This window comes from Panulirus ornatus, chromosome 4 (assembly GCF_036320965.1).
Source record: "Panulirus ornatus isolate Po-2019 chromosome 4, ASM3632096v1, whole genome shotgun sequence".
Classification (NCBI taxonomy): domain Eukaryota; kingdom Metazoa; phylum Arthropoda; class Malacostraca; order Decapoda; family Palinuridae; genus Panulirus; species Panulirus ornatus.
The window spans coordinates 58316287-58331286 of record NC_092227.1 but is presented as its reverse complement, the minus strand read 5'-3'; the positions used below and the strand labels follow the sequence as shown (position 1 = coordinate 58331286).

Genomic DNA, 15000 nt, shown 5'->3' with positions numbered 1-15000 from the left:
CAGGAATACTCAACAAACTTATACCTCTGTAATTTGAGGACTCACTCTTATCCCCTTTGCCTTTGTACAATGGCACTATGCACGCATTCCGCCAATCCTCAGGCACCTCACCATGAGTCATACATACATTAAATAACCTTACCAACCAGTCAACAATACAGTCACCCCCTTTTTTAATAAATTCCACTGCAATACCATCCAAACCTGCTGCCTTGCCGGCTTTCATCTTCCGCAAAGCTTTCACTACCTCTTCTCTGTTTACCAAATCATTTTCCCTAACCCTCTCACTTTGCACACCACCTCGACCAAAACACCCTATATCTGCCACTCTATCATCAAACACATTCAACAAACCTTCAAAATACTCACTCCATCTCCTTCTCACATCACCACTACTTGTTATCACCTCCCCATTTGCGCCCTTCACTGAAGTTCCCATATGCTCCCTTGTCTTACGCACTTTATTTACCTCCTTCCAGAACATCTTTTTATTCTCCCTAAAATGGCACCCCCCCTCACCCCGCGCGCGCGCGAGGTAGCGCTAGGAAAAGACAACAAAGGCCACATTCGTTCACACTCGGTCTCTAGCTGTCATGTGTAAAGCACCGAAGCCACAGCTCCCTTTCCACACCCAGGCCCCACAAAACTTTCCATGGTTTACTGACACATAGTAAAATATATATATTTTTTTTTTTTTTTTTATACTTTGTCGCTGTCTCCCGCGTTTGCGAGGTAGCGCAAGGAAACAGACGAAAGAAATGGCCCAACCCCCCCCCCCCCCCCCCATACACATGTACATACACACGTCCACACACGCAAATATACATACCTACACAGCTTTCCATGGTTTACCCCAGACGCTTCACATGCCCTGATTCACTCCATATATATATATATATATATATATATATATATATATATATATATATATATATATATATATATATATATATATATATATATATATATAAAGTGCATATGAACGCCCACCTTCATAGAACATACAAACCTCCAACAGCCAGGATCGAACCCGGGACCCCTGTGCCATAGGCGGGAATGCTACCGCTTAGGATGTGGGCCTGGCCCATAGGCTAGCGGTAACATTGCCGCCTGTGGCACAGGGGTCCCGGGTTCGATCCTGGCTGTTGGAGGTTTGTATTATATATATATATATATATATATATATATATATATATATATATATATATATATATATATATATATATATGTATATATATATTATCCCTGGGGATAGGGGAGAAACAATACTTCCCATGTATTTCCTGCGGGTCGTAAAAGGCGACTAAAAGGGGGAGGGAGCGGGGGGCTGGAAATCCTCGCCATCCGTTTTTTTTTTTTTTTTAATTTTCCAAAAGAAGGAACAGAGATGGGGACCAAGTGAGGATATTCTCTCTAAAGCTCAGTCCTCTGTTCTTGACGCTACCTCGCTAACGCAGGAAACAGCGATTATGTGAAATATATGTATAATGAGATGGCCTTGATTAGGATATTCAGTTGCTGGTGGCATCTCAGCTAAGATTAAAGAAAAGAAAATAATAATCATTTGAACGGATCTGGATCCAAGTGAACTGCGTCACCTTACTGACCACATTACGTGGCACAGACAGAGACATAACGAAGTTAACATCAAGACGAAGAATCTGTATCTTTGACGAACACTGACGGATATCACTATATCGCGATAATGAATTTATGCCGACCAAGATAATATCTTACACAGTAAATCAATTAGTAGGTCAGCTGCCGGGGACAGAATACCCTTCTGACATTTGATCGTGTCCCCTCAAAAAAAAGAAAAAAGAAAATGGTCAGATATTTTATTTTTTTTCATCTTACCACAAAGTAACATACAATAGCACAGTCCCTAAACACCCCAACCTTGTACGAGGGAAAGCGTCCAGTGTCCTAACGGTTGGCTGGTTATCTGGGCTTCAGCCCAATCACCTGTCAGCTTCATTAAGGGCGTCAACATCAAGTTATTAACAACCAACCGACGATGTTTTGAGCATCACAGACGCCCTCACTACATATATGGCCCTAGCCTGTATACTGCCTCCCTCAACACACTACTACACCCTCCTCTCTCTCTCTCTCTCTCTCTCTCTCTCTCTCTCTCTCTCTCTCTCTCTCTCTCTCTCTCTCTCTTTCGCGCGCCCAATGACGTCACAAGGGTTGTTCGATTCCTCATAAAAAGTCATGAGAGGGCAGCAACAACGCGTCTGAAGAAGGCGACGACGGAGGCGCTGAACCAGGGTGCAGACAAACAAACGCCGCGCATTAAAACACTCCCCACCAGGACTGCCAGGGGACAACAACAGCCCTCCTTCAGCGAGGCTCCTTATCCTTCACCCGACCTCGAGATTTACAACCTTAGTGAAGTTTAATAATAGCCGGGGGGGCGCGGGCGGGCGGGGGCGAGTGTTAGACAAGGGACGGTGGAAATAGAGACGATCTGTACAAATAAACCCTTTTGGGGAGGGGGCCCCGAGTCAGGCATCAGTACCCGGTATTTACAGCAACAATGTGAGGCCTGGCCCAAGCCACGCCATGACGGAGCCAGTGTTCTACCCTGACGCCTCACTCCAGGTTCACCCGCGGGACCTTCTGCTCGCCCTGAGGAACGCCACCGGGTCACGAGCTCTCACGCACCTTCTTCACACAGCTCTGTGGTGGTGGACTACCACGACCTCTTTCTTCTCTCTCTCTCTCTCTCTCTCTCTCTCTCTCTCTCTCTCTCTCTCTCTCTCTAACAAGCACATCATAACTACTGTTGCCCACGGTTCTCTCAACACGTACACCACAGACGCGAATGGTTTGAATTAACAGGAGAGAAAACGTGTCCAGGCCTTAAAAAAAAAAAAACAGGAATGATGTATGACCCCACCACCACAATAAACCACTGCAGTGAACGCCTCATCTACAACATCGCGATCTCTCCTCCGTAAACACTGAATGCATTAGCGTTAAGATTTACCAGCGTAAACACGCAGATGGAAATATTGACTTAAAGTCGGCTGTCTTGATGATGTATGTAGCCAGTGTGTGTGTGTGTAAAATTACATCCACAGCGAGTTTGTGGTTTTTGCATTGTATGATACAATGGTACTAATATGAGACGACATAAAAGTATGTATATGGTATACAGTACATATGCTTATACAGTATGTTACGAATATACTTATACATATGAAATATACAGTATGTTATGCACGTACTGATATAGTATGACATGCTTATACAGTATGCTATGAATATACTTAATCATATGACATGCTTATACAGAAAATTATGCACGTACATATACGGCATGACGTGTCTATACGGAATGTTACGCACGTACATATACGGCATGACGTGTTGATACGGAATGTTACGCACGTACATATACGGCATGACGTGTTGATACGGAATGTTACGCACGTACATATACGGTAAGACGTGTTATAAAGAATGTTTTGCACGTACATATACTGAATAACAGAATAGTGCTCGTCCAGTATGGTATAAAATACCTGTGTAGTGTGACACACACACACACACACACACACACACACACACACACACACACACGTCTGCAATAAATAAAACAACGTCAACATATGTTGACTGATAAACAAACAACTGAGTTATACAAACTACTGGACTCAAAACAGGAGAAAATATGTATCAAAAATACGATATATTCCCCCCCCCAGTAACATTCATATGGGAAACATTATGAGATGTTTATATCATACTCTGTTAAGCAAACAGTAAACATATCGCTCAATTTCGAAGTTGTTGACAGGTGGAACCCTCATTAAACAGTTGTTGACTGATAGTGGAACCTTCATAATGAAGGTGTTGAGTGCTGGAACCTTCACAATAGATTGGTTGAGTGTTGGAACCCTTATTTCAAAGTTGCTGACCGGTGGAACCCTCTTCATGGTGGATTGGAGGGGGGTGGTGTTCATCATATTAGAATCCTAATGATCCTACATTTGGGAAGGATCAAATCTCCTTCCGTCCTTCATCAAGCCAAAATTATGACAGTATAAGTGATTTGATTTTCCTCACTTTTTTTCCCGCAAGAAAGATAATCTTTTGTACACTCCTATCCACGCTGTGGGCGGTGGCGCAAAGGAGGACACAGAGTGCTTAAAAGGTCCCGGGACTGTGCCTCAGAGGCTAGAATACATTAGAGGTTATTTAATGATTAAAGTGTCAACATGGACTGGGCAGCGTGGAATAAGTCACTCGTCAATGTCCGTGTTACGTGAAGTTTGCAGCAGCTGAACACTGACTGGACGACGAGTAAGTGAGGAATGAGATTCTGTGGTGGTAGTTCACAGGCTTGTATATCTCCCTCACCAGATGGAGTCAGGTGTATCCTAATGAAAGTGTCAAGTTCTTCCATCAGTGCGATCCCAGCCTCGTCCACGACGTCTCTCTGAGACACCGAGGCAAATACATTGGTCCCCAGACGTGTCTCTCAGTCTGGTGTAGAAACATTTACTGTACGCAGATGAACCACTTCATCCTCCCTTGTCTTACACGAGAGCATACATCGGTATATCCCGGGCCATTACGTTGGCATAGCGTTCATCCGAGCATTTTCCCCTCGACAACGTCATGACTATTTCGTTCTAACCCACTCAAGGTGATGACATACGACACACACTGGGTCACACATCTCTCACTAATTCTTCCTTCAGAGTCATTTACAGAATGAAGAAGAACAACAGTCCCAGTGGAACGCCACTGGTGACCTCAACCCATACCGTGAAGGCTCCCCTCCCCCTGACATGCGTTCTTCGTTCCCTTCCATTAATGTAATCTTCCAACCATCGAAGTTGTCTGGCCGTTGGTCCTCGAGTGTGTCAGCAGCACCCACCCTGCCAAGGCAGGCGCATACAGACCGCTCGGGGTTTCAGTTCGATGTTGTAGAATGTTCAAACAGGAGTTTGCGTTATAACGGCGTCTCGTACATCATAAGTTGCCAGTGAACTCCTAGTGATCATATATGCCCACTTTAGACGCTTCACTGCTGTATTTTCGGTACGTTGTGACTGAGTATTCGAAGTCTGTGGCTATATAATACGAATAAGGGACTTGCGTATTTGGACAGGGTTTCCTACAACCTTGTGAGGGCATTGAATGATACCCATTATGGTTCGTATTAATCTAGCGACCCTCCTCTCTACTTGGGTCTGACTCTAATAATAGTGCTGTACAAAGAACCTCTATCAATCGTTTATGATATTTTAAAGTATGTTAGTGAGTACGTTATACACGCACTCTGCCGCACAGCGCACAAGATGATCGTACTTCCAGGTAACGCACAACTTATCTAACCCAGGGTTTGATCAGATGGTATGATGAATTATTTCATTGGCCTCCCTGTATGCATTATCACCGTTGCTCACCCCTGGGGATATTGTATAGATTTAACTACTGCTTGACGACCATCTTTGGGATGACAATTGACAGTAACCGTTACGTGGATAGGAAGTCCGTCACTCTCTCTCTCTCTCTCTCTCTCTCTCTCTCTCTCTCTCTCTCTCTCTCTCTCTCTCTCAACATTTTTGACGTCCGCTCATCTGAATGCAAATGTTAACTCAGGCTTCAGCTTTGGAGAACTGCCGAACAAGTATTTTCTAACCGTTAGGGTCTTTCATGTATACATTTTACTGAAGTATTTTCCTTTCGCATCCTGGTACTCCTTCTATATTCTAAATCTGCAGTTAACTCTTATGGGGAAGGTATCTCTAGTTCACGAGGTGTTATGAATATCTTTATATATGATGGAGTTGTATGACTCTACTGTAGCAATATCTGGGTACAAGAAGAGGCATTTGCAACTAGTATTGCTGTAATGGAAGTACCTCACCGTATGGTGTGAATGAGGTCCCTTTTCTCTTAATTAATTCTTGAAATCTGACATCCGTAATCTCCCTTAACCCTGCCAACGACTAAATGATCAATTACCATACAAAGTCTGATGGTAAGGGTGATGGTGGATGTCGGGTGGTGTAGTACGGGCAGCAAGGAGGATGAAGGGTGATGATGCCAGACATCGTTGGCCGTACACACGAGTGACTGGCAGTGAGCGTACACACTCGGCCAACACCGAGGTTGTATTCTGTGCTCTAGCTCTCCATATTCGTGACGTAATATTTCAATATTCATGTCCCGTTACGACTCTGGATTCCGCCAGAGTCTTTAGATAATTTTTCTAACGGAGTGAGAAGCCTGTGGGTGGCTCCATACAAGAGGACTAACCATGTTCATAAGTCCTGATTACAGTAATAGCATGAAAAAAATGGCACGTGCTAGGCAGCGACCTGGCGAAGATAGGACGAAATCATTCATGTCACTGTGGCTTTTACTCTTCGTCTGAAGGAGTTATTCAGGTCGGTGTTTAGGCTGGCGTTGCAACACGTGTCTGCCGTTACGGGCGGTAGGTGAGGCGTGTATGCCAAACGGGTACATTTCCCAATGTCGAGCCAGGAAGTGCGAGTGACGTGGTCCGTCCCACACCAGCCAGGCCTTGCAGTGTGGGTCACGACCCACCTTCCACATTAAAGGCTGGCTGTATGGTGGCACATCTACGTTAGCTACGACTGAGAGTTTGAAGGCAGTAACACAGACACCATCTCCTGATGTTGACATTTACTATAAAACTGCGAAGTCAAGAGACTTTTCAAATTCTTTTTGTTACAATAAATAGACCAACCTCTTAACTTAGTGCCAGTGTCATGTCACAAGGTGGACAACTTCCGTATGTTGTGTGTGTTTACTCGGACGGGGCCACAGCTCCCTCCAGGGGTGTTGCCCAGTCCCATCTCGACCCAGACATCGTCGCCTACTGCAGCTGTTTCATAGGTGTCGTTCATTTCGCTACACTTGTTCTTTGGTCATGTTTACCATAATATTGTTGCTCTTTCTTTTCTCTATGTTAGGTGAGACAGCACGGGTGACTGAAGCCATAATCGAGGCAATCTTACTAACGCTACATATATATATATATATATATATATATATATATATATATATATATATATATATATATATATATATATATATATATATATATCCTACCCTGAGATATGTAACCAATCAATCAACCAATCCCTAGGGTTGGATGAACAGCTGGGTTGACCGTGGACCGACAGCCGCAACCAGGAATCGAACCTCTGTACGACACAGTCAGGAAAGAAAAGCGAGTCCACATGTCAACTAGGGGTCTTCTCTAGAGCAACAAAGACCTGCCACGTTAGGGAAAGACCCACAGACATAACGGTACGACCCTTGTGGGTCTGGCTCAAACACGTCACCGGAACTGCAAACTCATCATCCGAAACCATCGAGTAAAATCAATGCATCCGTGAGCCTTAACCCCCACTGCTCGACCCCACCCTATGAATGCCACGGCTGGTCATAGCCCAGGTCAACCACTTAACACTAGACGTAACTGGGGTTAGTTCAGCACTGCTGGAGTTCACGCGGGTCAAAAGCTATTCACAAAATGATGGGAAGGAGTTTTGTACGCCACACACGTGAGAAGCCTACGTGTCACGGGCCTGCCCCAGGAGAGCCTCCTGGGTCCGTCGCTATTCATGTCTTAGGTACAGTTCTCACCTGCATGATTTCATTAGAATCGAAGATGACGATATATGTACAGTATGTGGCATTTATGGACCTGAAGAAAGCATATAATAAGGTTAATAGAGATGCCTTAGGGAAGGTCTTAAGAATATCATGGTGTGGGAGGAAAGCTTCAAGAAGCGGTGAGAAGTTTTTATCAAGGGTGTAGAAGTTGTGTACGAGTAGGATGAGGGTAAAGTGAATGGTTCTAAGTGAAGGTTGGTCTGCGGCTTGGGTGTGTGATATCACTATGGTTGTTTAATCTGTCTATAGATATGGTGGTCTGGGAGGTAAGTGCGACAGTCTTCGAAAGAGGGGCGAGTATACAGTCTGTAGGAGATGAGAGGACCTGAGAAGTGAATCAGTTGTTGTTAGTTGATGATACAGCACATGTGGCAGATTAAGTGTGAATAAAAGCACGGTTATTAGATCTAACAGGGGTATGCAGGGTATATATCAGTGAGGTATGCGGGGTATATATCAGTGAGGTATGCGGGGTATATAACAGTTGGGTATGCAGGGTATATATCAGTGAGGTATGCGGGGTATATATCAGTTGGGTATGCAGGGTATATATCAGTGGGGTATGCAGGGTATATATCAGTGGGGTATGCAGGGTACATATCAGTAGGGTATCCATCACGGCCTCCAGGCTGACATCTGAGATTAAGCAAAATATTTCCCTCTCGATATTTATCACTTCATTAAGATCATTAGCTTTAGGGAGCTGTTCATTACGATGCATCATATAACATAACATCAGCCAGATCACAACGTGGAGCTTCACTTTCTCCTCGTCTGCTTCATACACCAACAACCCCTGCGCCATTACGGAGCCTGGATTTCAACCTTGAGAGATAATGACGGACTCGACATAATATATCACCAGGCTGGTTCACGGTCATATAAGCACCAGCTCAGCGCCCAGTGCACATGTGTTGTATGTAAGCTGAAATAATCCACCTCCTGAGCACACTTGACCACCCAGCCAGCCGCCACCATGGCTACAGCTTTTTAATCAAGATTCTGAAAGAAGGAAAGATCTTCACAGGGTCGTTAATCATGTCCTTTAAGCGACACCAGGAGAAAACATGGTAGCATGCACGTACACACACACACACACACACACACACACACACACACACACACACACACACACACTTACGGTGTTCCATAGGGCAACAAGATGGGGCCGCTCTGTTTTCTCATCCTTATCAATGACGCCTTCCAAGGACACAAACCACCGCTGGAAGAATAAAGACGACGCCGCCTTTGGCATCACTATCTACAACACCTCATTCGACCTCAGTGCCCTTCAGCATATCATCAGTGACCTTCAGGAGTAGACTACGGCCAAAGACGTCACCATCAACCACATGAAGACTGTGGTGATGCACATTAACCTGGGCGCAGACATCATCCTGCCCCCTGACATCACGCTAAGCTCTGACGTCCTCCGGAAAGTCAGAGATCATAAACTTCATGATGTCACTATAGATGACAGTCTAAACTGGCAGAGTCACGCCTGCAATAACATCAGATCTTCCTCATACTGTCTGTACCTTCGCCGACGACTACAGTTACTACGCGTCCAGCCATCTGAGCTCAGGAAAGTGTTCACCATATTCATCGTACTTAAGCTCACCCAGCCTGGTCCTTCTCACTACCACATGCATAATGGGACCAGCTGGAAGGAGTGCAGATAAGAGAATGCTGAAGCATCATGCAGAATCATCCTGGGCTCTTCTTACACCACCTACCAAGAGGCCCTCATCTCGCTGAACCTGTCCACCCTCTCCCACCAACACCGGCAGGTCACACCGGCAGTTTGACGATAAAATGCTGACACTCACTCTTTCAAACTGCCATCCTGACTGAGTAGATGCACTACAGCCATGTGCTTGTTCAAAACGTGAGAATAAATATCCAGCCCCATCTTGATCTTAAGCTCTTTTATGACTAGTCTACGGGTTACTATTATGATCTCCCAGTCCTGTGTTATCTGTAATACCTCAACTGCGTATTTTCAGCCAAATGGCTGTCGAAATTCAATGAACCATTCTTCATTGTATCCACACACATACACACACACCCGCACACACACACACACACACACACACACACACACACACGGGGCGTCAGCTTACAAGGCGTCCTTGACAATCTCCATATTTGTCTCACACATGACTGATGAAATTCAGACCAGCTTAACGAAAAGGTAATTAGGATGGAAAACTTTCTGGAAAAGGCCTCGCTACCAATATCATATATCAGGAGATAAGCAACAGGAATCTGTGAGTGAGAGGGACTTACGAGTTGACACTGCACCTAAGCCGTGGCCAGGGTCCCACCTTGAGACAACTGTAGATAGATATCATCGAAATCGCATTAAGGCTCATGGAAAAGGAAATACTCAGCAAACTGTTCGTCTGCCATGTTAGGAGAAGATCAGAATATGTGTCTCAAATTTGGTCATCCAACTTAAGAGAAACATAAAAGGAAACAGAAAAGGTCCAGAGGTCAGCAACAACGATGGTGCACGAATTAGGAACGCTGGGTTAGGGTGAGAGGTTAGAGTCCATTAATTTGCTCACCGAGAGAGAGAGAGAGAGAGAGAGAGAGAGAGAGAGAGAGAGAGAGAGAGAGAGAGAGAGAGAGAGAGAGAGAGAGAGAGAGAGAGAGAGAGAGAGTACACACTGACGCATATGTGCACAAACGCAAACATACATACAATGGACTTCATCCCATAGTCCGGGCAGAAGTAAATGAATCATTCCAGCCACCGCCAAAACCTACCAACAGAGAGCGATCCCTCGTCCCCACGTTGCACCTCGACACCAAAACCGCATCTAACCCATTTGAACTGATTACCTACGGCTGCAGAAACAGTCCCATCCCAACCACTGTTAACGTCACCGATAATTTGTGCACTGTATATATGAACCTCCAATTCTGTTTATGTGTAAAGCACGTCTAATGAACTCCTTTTTGTCCCACTCTGTTCTGCTGTATGTATTTTCTTTGCCCCACTCTGTTCTGTTGTATGTATTTTTTTTTTTGCCCCACTCTGTTCTGTTGTAGGTATTTTTTTCATATATTATTAGCATTTGCATGCAATCAAGTCAATACTATTATCATTATCATTATACACGTATAAACACTTAAAAACATATGACACTAAAATACATGCCTATATACGTACATACATACATACTTACATACATACACACATACATACATACATATATTCATATATTCATTTATACAAAACTGATTCTCCTGTCTCAGTAAGGTAGCGTCGAGAACAGACGAACAATGGCTTCATTCGCATTCATCCGCTCTCCAGCTTTTATGTATGATGGTCCGAAACCAGAGCCCACCAACCACAGCCAAGCCACACACACTATTCCATGACTACTCCTCAACCACTTCATATGCCGTGGTTCAGCCCACTGACAGCACATTGACCCTTCCCCGTGCACCACATTCATCCATTACAATCCATCCCATATGTGCATCTCAAACACATACTCACACATAAATACATAATGTAAATACAAAGACACATACACACATACACAAATCGTTAACGCCTCCAGACTACATGGGTTTTCGGAGCATCCTGAACAGCCACTAGACCACTAAGATACAACCAAAACCAAGGCGATTGTCATGCACATCAGCCGTGCTTCCACAAGCGTCACGCCTTGCTTCCAGAAGTGTCACGCCTTGCTTCCAGAAGTGTCACGCCTTGCTTCCAGAAGTGTCACGCCTTGCTTCCAGAAGTGTCACGCCTAAGCTGGGAGCAACATGTCAGCACCATCATTCAAATCTACATTGATCACCTCGATACTGCATGTCCACTCAAGACACTTGGGCTTCCTGCCCCTGGGCTTCAGAACGTCTATACGACTTTCAATCTCCTTAAATTCCTGCATTTCCTCCCCGCCAGGTCGTCCATCCTCACCACCACACAACAGGTGTCACTAGAGGTGTGCAAAGGGGAATGCAACATCATTCTCGCTCCATCCTACATCACTTACCAAAAGGCGCTCAACACACTGGTCCTCCCTCCTGAGCCTATCCATCCATCCATCATCTGGATCTAATCTATCTATTCAGGTAAAAGCCATCGCATCATCATCGCCACCGTCACATCCTGCCACCTGAGATCCCCAGGCCCGGTGTTGCAGCTCGGCACCATAACCGCAAGAGCAACCTCATCCTAACCACTGTGACCCATTAACACGAGTAGACTACCGTCTCAGTGGCTACTGGAAGACTGTCTCACTGACAACCCCAATTATACCCGTTTATGGACCCAACCGACAATCACAAAAGCAGATTGCATTTTTAGCCTTTGGCTGCATTTAATTCAATATACTTTTAAATTCAATTTTCATCATAATTATCATCATTATCATTTCTATTTTCAGTATTATTACCTTAAGTATTACTACTATTATTATCATTATTATTATCATTATTATTATTATCATTATTATTATAATTATTATCATTATTATTATCATTATTATTATTATCATTATTATTATTATTATTATTATTATTATTATTATTATTATTATTATTACTATTATTATCATTATTATTACTATTATTATTATTATCATTATCATCATCATTATAACACACACACACACACACACACACACACACACACACACACACACACACATACTCGTATGCACACGTACGTATATACATACATAGGAGTAAAGACATTATACATACATGCATATATGGTAAGGAGACGCGGTAACTCGAGCGTCAAACTGTCACCTGGTAACTCACAAATGGTCATGGCACACACGGATAGATGACACAAGACACACAAACACGGCTTCAGGAACGCTTCTGCTCCTGACCTGAGACTTGTAGAACTGGATTCATGCATGAATGTACCTTAGATGATGCCAAGGTCATGAGAGAAGCATGGAGTGGAAAGCGTTGCATCACCTTACCATGGGAGTTAGACAAGTGTTGGTCAGACAGCTGGCAGGTATTGCTCAACCCAAGTCATTGCAAAATAATAGAGACGAGAAAGAGTGACAGAAAACCTTCCAGGGGAATATCATACTACAGATAACAAGGTAAACAAACCCGAAAGAGAAAGAGACCTTATCTATCTTCAGCAAACCATGTCAGGGTATGAACTAATGAGACAAACCATGTTGATGGTTCATATCATAGATAAGGAGATGTTCAATGACCCATTAACTTCTGATCTTCACCATAAACTACAGTATGCATCACAAGTTTGGACACCACACAAAGAACTAACTGAGAAGGTCCAGAGGAGGGCATCAAAGGTGGTATGTACCTGAAACAAGAAAACTGAGTTGCAATGAAAGGTATAAAGTTGCCTAATATGGAAGAGAGAAGAATAAGGAGAGGCTTCATCACATCTTCCAAGTTTCTAAACCAACTGGACCATGTGAAGAGTGATCGCATCTTTGAAAAACGTAACGAAAGGGCAACCCGAGGTCAGCGCAAGAAATGAAGCAAGAAACTTGTCAGAACAGATGTTAAGACGTTCTGTTATGATATCACAGTTGTGGAGGAATGGAACAAAGTACGTGATGAAGCTTTAGATACAGGGAGTACACATAAGTGTAAAATGTTGTATGATAGGAAAGAAAATTCAAGATATGGGACCCTAGGAGTGGAGATCTCCTTTCCCGTACTGCACAAATAGATGATAAAGACACACACACACACACACACACACACACACACACACACACACACACACACACACACACACACACACACACACACACTCCCACGGTGGTCATCCTCCAGCCGACGTAGCTCAGTACAGCTTATCTACTGAGAGGCCTCTAAGTTCTCCCAGGCTGCAGCTTGCGAGAGAAACGTATCCAGACCACAGTCAGGAAAAGAGACACCAGGTTCTTAAACCATCGAGTACAACCTTTTGGATACCATGGTATTGGCTCTTGACGTGACCCCCCTAGGATGAGGTCAAAGGTCACACCAATCATACGTGTTGCACCGTCGTGCTCAAGGGTTAAACTGTCGTGCTCAAGGGTCGTGCTCAAGGGAGTGAAGCACCTCAAGTATAGCCAGCCTGCTAACACATGTCGTAGTAGCAGGTCAGGAGTGAGTGATCCCACAGCTGCTGGGAGAGTGAGCGTATAAGGTGTACATTTAAAGCCAAGAGCAGATGCTGCAGTGCAATCATAACAAGCTTCACTGCGTAGCGGTCTAAACACACGTACTGCATCTCTTACGACTTGATGTCATAATGCTGGATGAGACGTCACTGGTACACATCTCTCCTACATCAGTACGAAATCTTCCTTGAAAACACAATGTCGAACCGTATATCAAGCACGTCCTCCAGTAGGAGCGGGATCAAAAGCTACTATAGACAAGCAGGTTCCTCTGGTCGCGATGAACGTGCACCTGACCTGATTTCAAGCGTGGGCGCAGTCGAGGAATCCATTCCCATGCCATAGGGAGGGGTTCTCATGTGACGGTTCATGAGGCATTGAGGCGGACGCCTGACATATGCCACACCCAGCTGGCCTACCAGGAACTTGACATCACCCAGCATGATGCAACATCCGGCATTCCACAGAGCCAGTCTGCATCCATTCATCTGGTCATCAGCTGCCATAACCTTGACGTTAACCTAAATGAAACTGAAGAACAAGGCACGGAGTGAGGGAAGGAATCTCACACAACACACCACTTACTTCGCGGAAGGTGACAAGATTTGGTGTCAAGTGTCACGGATGGGAAGCGCTGGCCACCCCAAGTCCGCTGGTCTGGTCTGTGGCCTACACCAGACCTCCACGGTGACGAGAAGTTGATCAACTATTGCACAACACTGGCCACGACATCACTTCCTACTGTGGCCTATCTGCCAGAAGCTACACAGAACTTCCATCAACATCATCAGAGAAGCAGTGACCCCTCCCCGTCTGCCATCTCATACATGAAGGTCTATACATAAACTTCACTAGGGCAGAAACGTGGATGGAAAACTAGTGCATATATCAAAAAAGGCAGCAGCCAGCCAGCGAAGACTATCATTACAGAACGAGAGTTTAAAAATGTGCGGCCATTAAATACATCCTTTCTCCATGATCCTCAGACATCACATCACCAGGTTACTCTCGTTGGATAAACTACAATCTAGAGCAAACATCAAGACGAGGCACAGCAAAGGAATGGTGCAACGAGCCGACACATGACAAACCAATTGTGCTCCGAGATGCTGCAATGGATGCAACACTTCTCATCAGGCGTCATGAAAAAAACATAAAAAAAACACTCGACCACGTCGACATAATGTGACCAGAA

General features: G+C 44.5%; 1 protein-coding gene and 1 pseudogene across 2 annotated transcripts in view; one reads left to right on the top strand and one right to left on the bottom strand.

Moving 5' to 3' along the window:
• Nucleotides 1–15000, bottom strand: part of Pde11 (Phosphodiesterase 11) — a 1275799-nt gene that overhangs the window by 676741 nt on the left and 584058 nt on the right. The gene's annotated exons all lie outside the window — the stretch shown is intronic.
• LOC139764359 (uncharacterized) lies at nucleotides 8834–10166 on the top strand (annotated as a pseudogene).